An 18,727-nucleotide genomic window follows, 5' to 3' on the forward strand; every position below is an offset into this window, starting at 1 on the left:
CTTTTGATGTCCCTGTTCATTTTTATTCAACATATTAGGTTTATACAAGCCAGTGAAGACATGTAGAAACTATTTGAGGCATAACTTCCACCAAGGAATGAAAAGCTTTCCCTCTTCCTGCTCACAAATATTTTCTAATGCACACTCAAAAAGGTGAGTAAAGTATCTGGAGATGGAATAATTTTATGAAATGCTTTGCAAAGTACTATTCAAGTCAACAAATAAGCTGACTCTTGAACAACACAAGTTTGAACTACAAGGGTCCATTTATACACAGATTTTTTTTTCAATAAATGCATACAGTACTGTAAATGTATTTTATCTTCCTTATGATTTTTCTTAACATTTTATTTCCCCTGGCTTACTTTATTGTAAGAATAAAATATATAATACATATAACATACAACATATGTGTTTGTCGACTGTTTATGCTATTGGTAAAGTTACTGGTCAACGGTACATTATTTGTAGTTAAGCTTTGGGGGAGTCAAAAGTTATATGCAGATTTTCAATTGTGTGAGGGTTGGCATCCACAGCCCCTGTGTTGTTCAAGGGCCAACTGTATTTATTTTATTTATATTGAAATGTCGAATGTGTACTCTTACTAACTTTTAAAATTATATACATTATGTAATTCACATACACAAAAAGTATAGAGAATAATATAAAATAGACACCTATGAACTCGCACTTCTTTATTAACACATTAACATTTTACCACATTAAAAAAAATTTTAAGTTCATGTTTTAAAACATTTACCACATAGATTCTTATCTGTAAAAAATAAATAGTATTGCCTTGAGCACTTTTTAACTTTACATAAAGGAAATGTACTTATATATCATATCCCTTTGTAGGTTTTTAAATATCAACATTGATCTTGATATTCATGTTGTTTCATGTAAAGCTAATTCAGTTATTTCAATTTCTCCATAGTATTTCCTTTTATAGACCATAATTTATCATTTTCTTATTGATGATTATTAGGTACTCACCTTTTTTTTTCAGCTGTTAAAAATATTGTTGAATCACACAGATGTGCTAGAGTTTCTTTAGGTTCTATCACCTAGATGTGACATTGCTGTAAGACCTATGGATTTGTAATTTAAAAATTGTACCTTTAAAATAAAAGTCAAAGGTAATAATCAGACAGCTAAATCTTTTCATTATATTTTATTAAAAAGTCATATTGAAACAATCTACTTTTGATAATGTCTAATTCATCTACTCTTTATTTTGTCCAGGAAACTCTTTCAGAGTTGTCATCACAGGGCGCACATAACTTTTTCTATTTTTTCATTTAACATAATTGCATGTAAACACTTCATTCATTCGATACATTTATTCACTAAATATTTAGTTAATGGCTCCCTTGAGCCAGGCTAGCTCCTGAGGACAGAGACAGAAATTCTGACCTTGTCGGATCTTTTATTAATTTCACATAATCACATAGACCATAATTTTATTGTTTAAAGAGCAATTAATATACAATATTAAATGGTATGATTTGCTTATCAAATTCCTCAGGGAACTGTGTTTATTTTAGAAAGGTATACATACATAACATCTATGGACTGACATTGACTAATGTGATATTATCAGAGGGGATGTGTCTGTAATGCTCAGGTTGACTTAAAATAGACCAGATCTCAGCTATTATCATAACAGGAGTCCATTCTCCCCTTTTTCTCTCCTTCACCCTTTGCAACTCAGCCTAGAACCCGGGCAGTTAGAGTGGCTACAGATCTGAACTTTGGAGTGGGTTTGAGTCCTGGTTCCTTGGCTTGTGAGATACATGAATTTGGGCAAATTAATGAACCTGGTTTTTTTTTTGTTTTTTAACCTTTTAATTTTTTTGTGTTATTTTTTTGGGTTTTATTTTTTAATGAACCTGTTTTATCTCAGTTTTCTGTTCTGTAAAGTGAGGTTACAGCTAAAAACTTGGGAAAAATCCTTAAAACCATAAGGATTAGCTGTGGTAAAGCAGTAAAGCTCTGGTTTTTAAAAGTCAGGTTTCACTTCCTGAAACAAGTTACCTGAGGCATATATTGAGAAATTGGAAAATAAGGCCAAAAGAGGCCTGAGGAAGAACAATATAACTTCATTTACTTTGCAAGGAGTTTGGGGTTCATCTTTTGCATCAAGCTCAGCCTGAGGGCTCACTGGAAGCTGGTCACCGTAGGTCCCCTCTCTGATGTTTGCTTAGAGCTGTGACTTCTGTGACTCTAGGGAGAGAAAGAGCCTGACAGACAGGTACGTGCACACACACACAAGCACGCACACACATCCACACGTGCACATAGGAGAGAGGGAAAGATGGTTAAAAAAGAGAGCTAAGCCAAGAAGATACTGTTAGTGAGAACAAATTCATCCATTTGAGTATTTTACTTAATAGTTCAGCAGGTTGTTTCTAAAATGTAAAAATTAATCAATTAGGTCTTTAGGCCATTCTCACTACATGTAAATACAATGGTCATTTGTTCACACACTCAGGTCAAAAATCTAAAATGGAAGAAAGTATAAAGTAACATCCAATCTTGACATGAACAGTTTCGAGCTCATTTCTTTAGAAAATGCTCACTATTACCCATTGCCTTCCCCCCATCTTCCTTCCCCTATTTTTCCTTTTCTTTATTCTTTCATGCCAGAAAAACTTCTAGCCATGGGGAAAACAAAGTAATATAAATGTGCCAGCATCTATTTCTTCCAATTGCTGTTTAAGTTCAGTTCAGATATGAATCAAATGCGTGGTGCTAGAAAAGAGCTAAGGTGTGTGTTCTGTATGCAATGGGCTCCTATGAAGTCACTGATTAATATAATTAAAAGCCTCAGTTAATTGCATTCCTTTCCATTAGCTTTCCTTGTATACCTACCGCCCAAGGACTGGACTGCCCATCCCCACGGGACTCTGGTTCCACGTTTATCCAAGTGAGATGGCTGCTTTCAAAACCGAATCTTTCATCAATCCCCTATTAATTAGCTAAATGCTGAATCGGATTATGCATTCATGCCTGCCAGCTAGGCGGGAGCATCAGGAGAGCAGAGCTCACAGTCCTCTTGGCTCATCCTCCAGCCTGGTCATTGGTATTCCAGGACAAGTCAGCTTACTGTAATTTGAAATTGGTCTACCGTCCCATTAGGAATCTGCCCGATCAATATCAAGTGAATTAGAGTTTCAGTGATCTGATTAACTCCCCATTATTTTCTACCCTGGCTGATTTAGAATGCATGATGAGACAATATTCCAGTTTCTTTGCTTTATCCCAGTTTAAGTGAAATATAGACATCTAAGGAAGCAGTGCCTGTGCATTTGATTTGGCTCGGCTGTAATAAAGTCAAACACCATGAGTATCTCCCTCATCAAGACAGTCCTCAGTGACTGAGGGCTGCCTTCTGCACGCTGTGCAAGGAGCTGTGAGTGGCACGGGGGAGAAGTAGGTGGGAGTGCTCGTGGCTCATCTCTCTTCTTTTTGGCTCCCTCTTCTGAATGGGCTCCTATAAGGCATTTAACAGGATGGTCTGGTTATTTGTCATATGATCAACATTAGCAGCTTGGTGACTGATGCTCTGGATCATGTGGTTGGAAGGCAGGCTATAATTCTCTCCCAAAGGCACAAGAGGTTCATGACAATAGGGTAACTAAATGCTCTATTTTGGTGACTGAAAACAAGCATTGTAGCCCGGCAGGCCAGGGCCAAGTGCTGCTCTTGGGGAAAAGGCTTGGTGCCCTTGGGGAGTGAATTTGGCCTTCAGGGCAAGAGGAATGTGTTCATGGCTCCGCTCAGGGCTTCAGGGAAATCTGAATGGACTTCTGTAAGTCAGCGTGGGGCTCCAAGAGGCTTGGGGTTCAATCTGGTAGAAAACACAGCACTTGAAATAATGTAAGCCATGGAACTGTATTCTTTTTTTTTTTTTAATTGGGGAATTGGGGGGATGGGAACAGTGCTGGGGAGTTGGGGTAAGGGGAACAGACAAGTTGCTGTCGTTTTGTTCTTCAATCTAGTTGTAGAGGATGTTGCTTCACTGGCCCAAGTTGGCACCATCATTGCGCTCTTCTCTGGCGAGGCAGATCAGTCGCCGGCTTCTGGACGGCCGCTCACTGCGGCTGCTGGCCGCTCACGCTGGCTGCTGGCCACACACGGTAGCCCATGGCAATCCACTGCCACAGGGACTGCAGCCCACGCCGTCGCCGGCGACTCATGGCAGCCCAGCTCCAGGTTGAGCTGTTGTTCAGCATCTCAGCTGCGGAGGGCAGTGTCACTGGCCCTCATATGTGGGATCCGAACCGGGGCCCTCTGGCATCCCAAGCGAGTTCTTAACCATCGCGCCACTCGGCCGGCCCAAGGAACTGTATTCTTTTTAAAATGCAGTTCTCTTACTTTCTCATATGTTTGAATTGCGTTGGCCAAGCATTGTCTGATAGAGTTCCTAAATGATTCATCATTACTTTTTTAAAGTGTGGGACATTAATGAGCTTGTCAATTGCTTTAATGTTGCCAAAATGCTTTAAAAAATAAAAAGCAGTATGCTTTTAAAATAGATCTGAGCAATAGTAATGTAGCACAATATTTTTTCACCAGTGATCCAAAAATATTCAGTATGGCATATATATGATCATAAATGATCACTCATTTATTGATACAGCCAACACTAAGTATTATCCCATCTTCCTCTTAGGAATTACTTAGCAGTTTAGAATATTCTGTGTGTATTCATGAAGACGTTTAATCAGAGATGATGTAATGTGATCTGCTAGCTAGTTACATAAACACCTGTGTTGGAAACATAGATGTATAGAAGTAGAGTAACTTGGCATTGACAGATATTAGCGTGATGAGAGGTTTGGTCAGCTGAAGGTTTTTGTGAACTTCATTATTATTCCCCACTAAATCATTATTCAACTGAACATTTCTGAATATCGTTTGTGTTTTATCTCTCAATTATGATTTATGCAAGCTAATTGGAGCAAAATTATCTTGGATATTTACAAAGAGAAATAAGGTTTAAAATATCCCAGATTAAAACACAGAAGAGATTATTCATCCTGGGTTTGAATCCTGCTATTTATAGGAAGGTTAATTTATTAGCCTCTTTAAGCCAAGGTTTTTTACATCAATAAAATGGAAATAAGCACTGCAGACATTATAGAATGGTTTTGTGGATTAAATACAGTCATATTTGTAAAGCATTTAGTGCATAATAAATGCCCAAAGCTTGTTAGCTTTCTCATCTTCTTTTCCCCCACATGTTCAAAGAATCTGTGAGAACATTTTTCATGCCAATCTCTACTTTAAAATGTTCCATTTAAAAATCTTAAATTGAAAAGAAAAAGCCGTCTTAGGATAAATGAGTTGTATCAGGTGTTTCTTATGTGTATGATTTAAATGGAAAATTACTGGGATATTGCCAGTCCTCTGAAATATCTCAAATTTCTCACCTGGGAACAATTGAAGTTACATAAAGAAATGATTCAAATTGTATCTAAAAGCCGAATGATCAAAACCTCTAATTGGTTATTAACACAAAGCTGACTCAGAGCTTCTCTGGTGGAGGCAACGGCCTGTGGCTGGGCTCAGGGGCTCCGGGATCAGCAGGATTGTTTAGAGACATTTCTGATCTTCACCATGTTTATCAGTCCCCATCTTCTAATTTATATTCTGACAATAGACCTAGTCCTTTCTTCGCTTTGATTTTGTACTTCTGTTTATAGAAGGAAGTTGAACATTCTTCCATTGCATTTCTGGTCAGTTAAAATTCTCAAGCTTTTATCATATCTACTTCTTTTTTTTTTAAAGATTTTGATTGGGGAATTGGGGGGATGGGAACAGCGCTGGGGAATCGGGGGAAGGGGAACAGACAAGTTGCTGTCCTTTTGTTCTTCAGTCTAGTTGTGGAGGACGTTGCTTCACTGGCCCAAGTTGGCACCATCATTGCGCTCTTCCAGGGCGAGGCAGATCAGTCGCCGACTTCTGGACGGCCGCTCACTGTGGCTGCTGGTCGCTCATGCTGGCTGCCGGCTACACACGGTAGCCCATGGCAACCCACTGCAGCAGGGGCTGCAGCCTATGCCATCGCCAGTGACTCATGGCAGCCCAGCTCCAGGTTGAGCTGTTGTTCAGCATCCTAGCTGTAGAGGGCAGTGTCACTGGCCCTCATATGTGGGATCCAAACCGGGGTCCTCTGGCGTCCCAAGCCAGTTCTTAACCATTGCGCCACTCAGCCGGCCCTATTTTCTTTTTTGAGTGATTGTTTTGTAACGTAAAATATAACATTTACTTTTTCCAAATTAATGTTATTATATTGACTTTAGCCAATCACTCCACTGTATTAACATCTTTTGGGATATTTATTATATCATGTACCCAATTTCGTTCTAGCTTAGGGTTCTTCAGTCACTAATAGAACATGGCACACAATGGCATTAGCACTCACTCTCGTTTCAATCTCGAAATCTACATTGTTGGTCATGGGGTTGAATAAATACCTACTTGAGTCAGCATTCAGCACACATTTTTCTATACTTCTAGATACTACTGCTGCTACTGTTACTACTGTGCTGGATATCTTTTAACTCTCCCTCCACACCTAACCTTTCTCCACCATTTTTGTGTCCTGGGAGGTTAGCCTGTATGGACCTCATCAATGGGCTCTCTAGCTTCTAATTGGGTTTAGCCTCTGGGTCTCTAAGAGGGAGGGAGAGCAGTGACGTCTGGGTATTTTTTCTCCCAGCTCCCTCCCTGCTGAATTCCCATGGGTTGACTGCCTTTTTTGATTCAGGTCCATGGTTCCCATAGGGAGACTTCATACATCTCATAATTATTGCACATTTTGTGGACTGTGAGACAAAATGGACAGTTACCTTAAATATACAGCTATTATATTAATGTCAATTTATGTCTATTACAAATTACTGTTATAGATTTGCTGACTAGTACATAGGCAATGCATAAAAACATACATAAAATTTTATAATCTTTGGATCGCTATATTTGATGACACCATGCTATTGCATTTTAGTGATAGTTTGAATGTTGCTTGAAGCTCGACTTATCACCCAAATGTCACAATTAAGTTATTAACTGGATGGTGAAAATACTCATACTTAGCACTTACATATTGCTTTTCATCATTAATGTGTATGACAAATAGGAGCCAATCAATAGCATAGCAGTGTATTCCATAGTGATCTTTTACTGTTGCTTGGTTCATTTCAGTTCAGAGGCCTTTTACTACTAATCCCATAAAACTGGTGACAAGTTTCAAGTTAATAGACAAGATTTATTTGAGTATGTCCCTACTGAATCCCTTGTCTCTTTACCTGCTTGACTTCCCATGGGATAGTGAACCTCTAATGTAGAGGTTGTCTTTTATCTTTGTATCCCCAGTACCTAGTATAAGATCTGACACCTAATAAACATTCAAAAAGGTACGTATAGAATAGGTAAATTAATGGATAATGTAGCAAAACTACTGAGGTAATCATTGACATTGTTTCTAAAACCTACTGTCAAGTGTTGGGGTGGGAAGGTTGTACTTTTTTTTTTAAAGATCTTTATTGGGGAATTGGGGGAAGGGGAACAGACAAGTTGCTGTCCTTTTGTTCTTCAGTCTAGTTGTGAAGGATGTTGCTTCACTGGCCCAAGTTGACACCATCATTGGCTCTTCCCGGGCGAGGCAGATCAGTCGCCGGCTTCTGGACGGCCGCTCACAGTGGCTGCTGGCCGCTCACACTGGCTGCTGGCTACATACGGTAGCCCATGGCAACCCACTTCAGCAGGGGCTGCAGCCAAGCCGTCACCGGTGATTCACAGCAGCCCAGCTCCAGGTTGAGCTGTTGTTCAGCATCTTAGCTGTAGAGGGCAGTGTCACTGACCCTCATATGTGGGATCCGAACCGGGGCCCTCTGGCATCCCAAGCCAGTTCTTAACCATCACGCCACTCGGCTGGCCTGGGAAGGTTGTACTTTTAATGTCAGATATTTTCAATCTCCTTTTCAGTTAAAAAGGGCCATAGTTTGAAACTTTTTGCAACTCAAGCCTTATTTATCCAAAGCTTGAAAACAGCCTGTACCAATAAAATGGATACATCCCTCCATGTTAATAGATACTGAAACCTGTTTCTCTGCATTCACCAGTTATAGCAATCTTTGCTCCATGTAGCTTTACTGAAAACACTGAAGTCAGGCTGCTAGAGCAGACCTTGGAGATTTGCACCAGCAGTGTGCAGAGCTTCCATCACTTTTCTTTTGGTGCCTTGGACATTGGGGAGAATGTTGTGGAGAGTGTCCTGACTTTTGACAAGCGATCCTGTAGCTTTCCAAGGAGGCTACCAATTTATGGCAGTGAGCTGCCTTGACAAGCAAGGTCTGATATGTTGAGTATCATTGCTTATCAACACCCACATTGGAGAGAAGGAGAAATGTTTTGGAAGGAAGAAAAAGAAGATTGTGGCAGAGGATAAAAGCCAATGTGGAAAAAACATAATTGCACAGCTCTATGTAAACAAACAAACAAACAAAACTCTCAACTACCTGCATCAACATGTATGAAAAGGATGACTGAAAACAGAGTCCAAGTAAGTGCTAAAAATGAATCAGACTTAAAAAATAATCTTTGAGATCCAAAATGGCAGAGTAGATAAACACTGTGTGCCTGCTTACTTCCGTGAACACATTAAAATTATAACTAAATTATAGAAAAATCAACCTGGAGAACCATCTGAATTCTAGCTGAACAAAAGTTTTATAACTAAGGATATAAAAAAAAGGATATAAGAAGCCATCTGGAGACTAGTAGGAGGGGCAGAGACTCAAAACAGTCTGGCCCCAAACCTTGGTGTGGCAGTTGAGAATCAGGAGGGATATCTTAGCCACAGAGGTTTCCTTCAGAGGAGCAAGGGACCCTAGCCCCACACCAGGCACCCAGCCTGGAGTACTGGTGCTGGGAAGAGGAACTCCCACAATACCTGGCTGTGAAAAACAGTGGGGATTCTAACCATATGGGTGGGAAGAAAGGCTGTGGAAAACCCCAGATGTCCTCATAAAGGGCCTGCACACAGGCTCACTCATTCATGGGCACTTACTCTGGATTCCAGCAGAGGGATGGTTACTTGGGGGGCGTCAGGGACATGTGAGGGGGGGACTGGGGTGTGTGACTTTTGGACAAGGATTGGAGGACATTCACCATTTTCCCACATGGGGTCCTTCTCCTGTGCAGCAAACAGGTGGGTGCCCTCATTCCTATGTTGAGCCCTCCCTCACACCCATGGCTAAATCTGAATCTGAATTGATATGGTAAGCTCTGCTGGTACCCCACCCCACCCAACTTGTCTAACCCCAGAGGCACTTTCTTGGTGAACAGTCAGCCCTGCCTGCATTGCATTCTTTCTTAGAAAATTATCTGAGACCTCGGGCCCTAGATAGGCAGCGACTGGCACCTAGGACATGCTCTGAGAGTTTTGCTGAGTAGCTCCAAGCTCAACATTGGCTCCAAAACAGAATCTACATTAACCTGGTAACCACAACTCTTCCCACTCTAGTGACTCCCTGAGACCCAGCCTCACCCAACTTGTGTACCACACAAGGCTTTATCAGTGGCTGAACCTTAAGGGAGCTGGCAGGTGGCAGCAGGCCTCAGGGTCTCCTGGCTTTTTGTGGAGCTACCCCAGGCCTGGTACTGGTGGAAGCCATCTTTGGTTCACAGTGTGACCTCTCTCATGTGCCTCCATGTTTAGGACAGACAGCAAACAACCACGGATCACTTTGTAGCTCCTATCAAGAAGTCACAGGCAGTGGGTCACCTGGGCCTGTACTGGAGCCCGTTCCAAGAGGTCCCAGGACCAACATACTTGGAGGTTGGCTTCAGACCACATCACAGCACTGCCCAATTAGCCCCACAAGTGACACACACAAAGCACAGTCTCAACAGGCATCAGAGCCCACTGGGATGAATCCCACACAGTGGGGTAAGCACCCCACACAGCAGCCCATAAGGTGAGGACATGGCCAAACCCTACAGCTAATCAAACTGAGGGTTAATCCTACCCACTGATGTGCCAATAGCAATCAAGGCTCAACTATAATAGGAGGTCACACACAACCCACACAAGGGACACTCTGGAGCACAGAGCAGGTTACCAAAAAGAATGTGCCAGAGTCCAATGGGGCACCTACTACATAAGGCCACCTGGCAAGACTGGGAGATGTAGCTGATCTACCTAATACATAGAAATAAACACAGAGAGGCAGCCAATATGAGGAAACAAAGAAATGCATCCCAAATGAAAGAACAGGAGAAAACTCTAAAAAAAGAACTAAACAAAATGGAAGCAAGCAACCTACCAGATACCAAGTTCAAAACAATGGTTATAAGGATGCTCAAGAAGCTTAGTGAGAACCTCAACAAAGAGATAACAAGCATAAAAAGGACATTGAAACCATAAAACAACAAAAATAAAACACTCAGAAGTGAAGAATACAATAACTGAAATGAAGAATCCACTAAAAGGAATCACCAGCAGACTAGATGAAGCAAAGGATTGAATCAACAATTTGGAAGACAAAGTAGCAGAAAACATCCGTTTGGAACAGCAAAAAGAAAAATGAATAAAAAAAAATGAGAATAGTTTAAGAAACCTCTGGGACAACATCAAGCATAACAACATTTGCATCATAGGAGTACCAAAAGGAGAAGAGAGATAGCAAGGGAATGAGATCCATATTTGAAGAAATAGTGACTGAAAACTTTCCTAACCTGGTGAAAAAAATAGACATACAAGTCCAGGAAGTGCAGAGTCCCAAACAGGATGAATCCAAACAGGCCCACACCAAGACACATTATAATTAAACTGGCAAAGGTTAAAGATAAAGAAAAAATCTTAAAAGCAGCAAGAAAAAAGCATTTAGTTACCTACAAGAGATCTCCCATTAAGATTGTCAGTTAATTTCTTAAAAGAAATTTTGCAGGCCAGAAAGGACTGGCCTGAAATATTGAACGTGATGAAAAGAAAGGACCTACAACCAAAAGTACTCTACACAGCAAGTCCATCATTTAAAATCAAAGGACAGATAAAGAGTTTCCCAGACAAGAAAATGCTAAGGAGGTTTATCACCATCAAACCAGTATTACAAGGAATGTTAGAGGGACTTCTTTAAGATGAAGAAAAAGAAAAAGATAAAAAATATGAATAGTAAAATGGCAATAGTTAAATATCAACAATTACTTTCAATGTAAGTGGATTAAATGCTTTGATCAAAAACATAGGATGACTGAATGGATAAAAAAACAAAACCCTTACATATGCTGCCTACAAGAGACTCACTTCAGATTGAAAGACACACACAGATGGAAAGTAAAGGGATGGAAAAAATATTTAATGAAAATGGAAACAAACAAACAAAAGTTGAAGTAGCAATACTTACACCGATAAAATAGACTTTTAAAAAAGGCTATAACAAGAGACAAAGAAGAACCCAGTAATCCCACTTCTGAGTATTTATTCAAAGAAACCCAAAACACTAAGGGATGTGTGCATCCATATGTCCATTGCAGCATTGTTTACAATGGCCATGATGTGGAGGCAGCGCAAGTGGCTATTGATGGAAGAATGGATAAAGAGGGGGTGGTACACATGTACACTGTAATATTGCTCGGCCATGGAAGGGAGTAGGTTTTTTCTATGTGTGATGGCATGAACGGACTGGGAAGATATTATACTGAGTGGAGTGTCAGTCAGAGAAAGACAGATGCAATATTTTGCTTATATGTGGAATCTAAGAAAAAACAAAATAAAAAAGCAAAACAGAAACAAACTCATGATACAGAGAACACTTTGATGGTTGCCAGGTGGGAAGGATGTTGGGGGTGTGGGTAAAAAAAGAGGAAGGAATTAAGAAGTACAAATTGGTTGATACAAAGTAGTTATGTGGATGTAGGGTATAGCCCAAGGAATATAGTCAATAATATTGTAATAACTATGTATGGTGTCAGATGAGTATTAGATTTGTTGGAGTAATGAATGGGAAGGGTTGGGGGGCCGGGTGAAAAAGGTGAAGGGATTAAGAAGTACAAGTTGATAGTTAAAAAGTGGTCATGGGTATGATAGTAAAGCATAGGGAATATAGTCCATAATATGTAATAACTATGTATAGTGCCAGGTGGGTATTAGACGAGTCAGGGTTATCACTTCTCAAATTATATAAATGTCTAACCACTATGCTGTACACCTGAAATTAATATAAAATAATATTAAATGCCAACTCTAATTGAAAAATTAAAAAGGAAGGGAAGGTGAAGGTGAATATGAGGTCCAAATTTCCAAGTATAAAACAAATAATGTAATATACAGCATAGGGAATATAGCCAATAACATTGCGATAGCATGGTGCAGTGTCAGATGCTTGCTGGACTTATCATGGTGATCACTTCTTTAGGTATATAAATGTTGAATAATTATGGTGTACCCTGAAACTAATATAACACTTTATGTTAGCTATATTTTTAATACAAATCTTTAAAAAAAATCTTTGAGACAATCCAGTGTGATCGTCTCATTATACAGATGAGGAAATTTTGACCCCCCCAAAAGATAAATGACTTATGCAAGGTCATACAAGCAGGGCTTTTTCTACTGGTTTCCTCAATACCATGTTCATTTCCACAGTATTCAGTAGTCAACACTCCATTTAGTAGTTATCAGTAATTTTATTTATTTATTTTTTTTAAAGATTTTTATTGGGGAATTGGGGGAAGGGGAACAGACAAGTTGCTGTCTTTTTGTTCTTCAGTCTAGTTGTGGAGGACGTCGCTTCACTGGTCCAAGTTGGCACCATCATTGGGCTCTTCCTGGGCGAGGCAGATCAGTCTCTGGCTTCTGGACGGCCGCTCATGGCGGCTGCTGGCCACTCACGCTGGCTGCTGGCTACACAGGTAGCCCATGGCAACCCACTGCAGCAGGGGCTGCAGCCTTCGCCGCCGCCGGCGACTCATGGCAGCCCAGCTCCAGGTTGAGCTGTTGTTCAGCATCTTAGCTGTAGAGGGCAGTGTCACTGGCCTTCATATGTGGGATCCGACCCTGGGCCCTCTGGCATCCCAAGCCAGCTGTTAACCAACGCACCACTCGGCCGGCCCAAGTTATCAGTAATTTTAGAATCTAAAATTGAAACATGGACATTATTCCTCCAAACATTTAATGAGAGTAGGTTTTGTATTAACTATGGCGATGTACAGATAAAACATTCCTACAGTTGACTAACGCTAGTGATAGATCCAGCCTTACCTGTGGAAAAAGATGAGAATATTCTTATGATAAAAGGCAAAAATGAAGCCTCTTCAGTTAAGGTTTTTTAAATTTAGAATTAACTCTATTAATTTAGAAGTAACTCAGACTCTGTGATTTAAAAATAATAACTTCAAAAATAGTTCTTGCTTCATTGTATATGTTAATTTGATTTAAAATAAGTAGCTTTAAAAAATAAAAGAATCTAGTATTAAGAATCCTATCAATTTGTCTTCCACTATTAGTAATTTGTTCTATTACTATGCTTTTATTTTTATGATATATTTTAATGTAATAGAGACCTATCTTAATTTTTGTTCAATAATGACTGTAACAAGATTGTGAAACTGATGTGCTATAGAAAGAGGTGGAGTTAGAAAACTTAGAGGCAGGCAATTTTTGGAATAACCAGTAAGAGTAAAATAAAAGGTGACGCTCCTGTCTAAACTAAAACTACATGAAGCAGAGAAATAGTACAAGGGCTACTGAATGCTTTCCTCCCACTGGCACTGGAGAGAGTTTTTGAGAAGTATGTTTCTGGAGTGTAAAGTAAAATGAACCAGAGATAGGGTAGCTAAAATACAGCAGGTGTCTTTCTGGAAGGTTTGAATGGTCCTCCCCCATGAAGACAGTCAGAACCAATGGGCAGGACATGATCGTTTGAACAGGTGTTACTGAGAAGTAATGCCTGGTTACTTCCAAGGGCCACTCAATTCAGTAGAGTCTTCAAAGAGCTGGAGGGCTCATCTCAACAATTGAGCTAAGCCCTGGGAAAAGATGAATATTCTCATGGCTGGAGTTTGTATTGTGAGCACGTAGTGATGACAAGCGATTAGGACACAGAGTTAAGCAAAGTCTGGTATATAGAAGATGCTCAATTAACAATGGATGAATGAATGGCCCTATGAACCAGAATAAAGAGTGAATTTCATCCCAGGCCAATGAATTTCCAGCAAAAGATGACAAGATCAAATTTACACTTCAGAAAGATTTGCACTGTAGAGAATGGATTGAAGCTGGAAATAGGTAGGCCAGTTAGGAGCTCTTCTGGTGTCCTGAATAAAGGTAGTGGCTACTCAACTAATCTTCAGAATATTGGATATGCAGCATTTTCTATTAATTAAAATAGTTCATATAACTATATGGTAATAATTTATGCAATGTATATCTGATAATCTCAGGAGTGCTTTTACCATGCTACCTGGCAATATTGTGAAACTAGGGATTTCAGGAAAACACAGTAAGAGCTCCATTTATCTAATGCAATTGGAACCATTACAAAAAATTGGATAAATTGGGGCATAATGAAAACATGACACATACTTATCTTAAACACTTTGCCTAACCTAAAAATATAAGTACACATTCATTTACCAACCTTTTAATCTACAGTTGGAAGCCTTGTCTTTGAGCACAGATCTTACTGAAGTTATCTGTAGTATTTTTTGCATACATCACAAACATAACGCATTTTTATGATATCCAAATTCATTTTTGTTCAAGTGGAGTGAGAAATTACAGACTCTTGTAAAGCAATTTAAAAATCTATACAATTGTTGGGCTGGCCGAGTGGTGCGATGGTTAAGGACTGGCTTGGGATGCCAGAGGGCCCCGGTTCAGATCCCACATGTGAGGGCCAGTGACACTGCCCTCCACAGCTAAGATGCTGAACAACAGCTCAACCTGGAGCTGGGCTTGACGGCGTAGGCTGCAGCCCCTGTGGCAGTGGGTTGCCACGGGCTACCGTGTGTAGCCAGCAGCCGGCGTGAGCAGCCAGCAGCTGCAGTGAGCGGCCGTCCAGAAGCCGGCGACTGATCTGCCTCACCAGGGAAGAGCGCAATGATGGTCCCAACTTGGGCCAGTGAAGCAACGTCCTCCACAACTAGATTGAAGAACAAAAGAACAGCAACTTGTCTGTTCCCCTTCCCCCAATCCCCAGCACTGTTCCCATCCCCCCAATTCCCCAATAAAAATCTTTATATAAAAAAAATCTATACAATTGTTTTTCTAACCTTACATGGTTGTTTTGCCTACATCAAATTTGATAGCAATATTTTATTAGCTACTTGCCTTTATGGTTTTCTAAAGCAATTAGCTTAATTTTTTATAGTGCATTGGATATTTCACATCATCTTTGTCCACCTTTTATTCCAGTTATTGTTGCAGCCACAAGCATTTTGTAGGTGTAAACTGACAGCTGCAGCCTCAGCTGCACTGTTCACCAGGGCTTTCTAATGCCACAGTGAGATGTCTTTGATATGCTTTAGGGAAACTCCCAGAATGTGGGTGCAGCAGCCTCATGCATGTGCAAGGGAATTATGCCCCATGAGGAACTTCTGGTCGATGAGAGATGGGACCTTGTATATCCATTTCACATGGCTCATCAGGAGGTTCCAGGAGGAATTCAGCCCCTGTTGCTAATAGCAATGACCACCTAAAAAACACACCGTATATTGGTTTTCTGCTGTTTCTGGTTCTCCGCTCTTGGAATCACGTTAACTACCAATAAGTAAACCTTTGTCTTAGGCTCCACTTTGTGGGAGGCAAGTCAAATTAAGACGCTCAGAAGCAACACCTTTCTTTTTAAAACACATTATTTTACTGTATGTTTGATTTTAGTACATACTTATAACAAATGGAATTGGCATGAATAGGTTGGGAACAAACCTAACTGCTCTTGACAGGCATCCACCATAATTATTGGGAGCTGAGGTAACAGAGAGGAGCCAGGTAGCCTCCAGCAGTCAGCATGCCAGATTTACATGCCAAATCTGCTTTACAATGGGAGGGGAGGGTATGGGTTAATCTGATGCTTTTGTTATGTGGAGGTCGGGTAAGAAGTCCTCTACAGAATGTCATTCTATAATTCATCAGACTTTATAAAACGCCTTACCTAGCCCAGGGCAAGGGTGTGAAGAAGATGGAACTTTGTCTTTGGAGGTTTTAATCTACTCTTTCTGCTCTTTATCTTTCTCAAAAGTATCCTCTGCTTGCTTTGTTTTTATCAACATTGGTTCTCAGGAAATACATACTCATTTAACTCCAAGGAATAAAGTAGTAATAATGCTTAAATGTGTGACCATCTCTTCCCTACCTTCCAATATCCTTAGGAGTAGTTGAGCTTTTGGAATGGAAATGTTATATCGCTAACTATTGACATTCAAAGTATGAATGAACTTGGAGAAAAGGTGTGTTTTGAAGTTGGAGAGTGAAAGTAAGAAGAAAACTTGATGTTTTTGGAAACCACGCTACGAAGGTGTTCGTTTATACCTATTAAACTTATAAAGATGATTTTGCTCAAGTAGATTCACCTAGCAATTATTGTTTGCCCTCTTAAAAAATCTTTCCTCACAGAGATCTTTTCTTGGAAATTGTTCTTATGTCCCTCACTAGATAAAAATCTCTGGCAGCTAATTCTTTTATTGTCATCTGGTTCAGAACTGATTGAAGCAATAAGATTTGATTTGGATATTTCCAATAAAATAGGAAATGCTTGTATCATGAGTATTATGTGCCAGACACTTAATTCTCTTAAGAAACTTATGAGAATTTATAGTTGGGTAAATTATAAATTTTTAGAGGCACAGAGAAGTTAAGATACTTGTCTAAAATCATAGCAAGTGAAGGTCAGTGCTGGCATTTGGCCCTAGTATCAATTAAAAAAAACCCAACAAACAAAGATAAAAATGTCAATGGAAAGCCTAAATCCTTGTAAAAATCCTGGGATTGCTACATTGTAAACTAACTTTAGAATCATATTTGGAGGAAGTTCTAGCCCATGCACTGAGAAGGCTCAGTTTTGGGGCTGAATGGGGCTTCAGTTTGTTCTCAGAGCATATTTCTCTCCAGGGAGGGACAGGACCCAGTACAGCCCACTTGGAGACTTCTTATAACTACCCTCTAAATGCATGCATGAAACCTCCAAGGTTCAGCCGATCTATCTCGTTAGCATAGGATTGGGGCAACTCACTAAGAATGACTGCTCAGAAAACATGTTCTCAGTAAAGCCAGTTCTGTGGGCTTCAGATAGAAATGTGCTAATTAATCACCTTCCAATGCCACCTGTAGGTGCCAGACATAATTTTTCTTCACAGCCTTATTCAAGCATTAATAGAACCCACATTTTACAGACTATAGTAATTGCAGGTATGTTCTGTAATTCTGACTTTTACTTTGCAGTGAGATTTTCTCCTTCCATAATTGTTAACAGTGTTCAGTTTTATTTATTTTGATCTATTTTCCATTAAACACTCTATGTAATAAAAATGGATGCCTCATTTTTCTCTTAGAAGGGCTTTTAGTATCTTGGAAATTCTGTAGTGACAAGTTTTGACATTGATTTTTATCACAGTGTATTTCGTGAGGATTATGGGAGATTCATTTTATAGGAGGATTAACAAACACTGTATTCACAATAACATCGTAGGTTGGTTTCTCTTTGCTTCATTTAATTCCCATGGTTCTTTAAAGTTAGTATAGAACTGTTTAAGGCTTGACTTATTTATGACAACATCTTTGCAACAGTGTTCCTACAGCTTTTATTACAGTTCTCGCTAAATCCGATAGAGCAAATGTAATTGCCATCAACTATAAATATTAAGGTAGATTTTCAACAACATTGGCAAAATATTACCTTCACCAAGTTTTTACACAAACCACAATTTATTTATATTTTATAGTTGTTTTTGAGAAACCTTTATAGCATTCGATTAATTAAAACTCACTCTGACATGTGGGCTCTATTTAGGCAATACTGATATTTTATCTCATTTACTCACTTACAGTTATATTTGTGCTGCCAATTTACCTTTATATTTCTCCAAGGTAGGTTTTATCATCCCACAATGCATCTGGGCTGTCTTCTACTTGGCTGAAATATATCATGGGAAGGCAGCTTCTTTAAAGGGTCCTTCAGTGAAATTTGCTCTCCTCTCAATGTCCGTCTTTAACAGTTTGGTTTTCTGGTTGCTAGATACTCTGGATCCTTTCTAGTTAAAAATGGGTGATATTTTTAATTCTTCTGGCTCTAGTTTTGCAAATAGACATTATCCCCTTATTCTTATAAACTTCTTTAGAGACTAACTTTATGCTAGTTTTGCTTAAATTTCCTAAAGCAATAAAACATCAGTAGAGCATTCTCACCCTAGGTCTATATGATGATGTTAAATGGATGAGAAATGACACCATGTCTCATTGACATTATAACCAAGGTAATTGTGTCTTGGTATGTAGTTTCCTCTATGTACAATAGAGATTATTAAAAAAATGCAAATATACAAATATCATATGATCTCACTTATATGTGGATTCTAAGGAACTGAATGGATGGGAGAAGTGGATGGAGATAATCTCAGAGACACAGAGGAAGAAATGAGGGTTGTTAGTTGGGAGGGGGTGGGGATGAAGGAGAAGGGGAAGGGATGAGACAATACAATATGGTAAATACAATAT

The sequence above is a fragment of the Hipposideros armiger genome, unplaced genomic scaffold, assembly GCF_001890085.2.
Source record: "Hipposideros armiger isolate ML-2016 unplaced genomic scaffold, ASM189008v1 scaffold_175, whole genome shotgun sequence".
Classification (NCBI taxonomy): domain Eukaryota; kingdom Metazoa; phylum Chordata; class Mammalia; order Chiroptera; family Hipposideridae; genus Hipposideros; species Hipposideros armiger.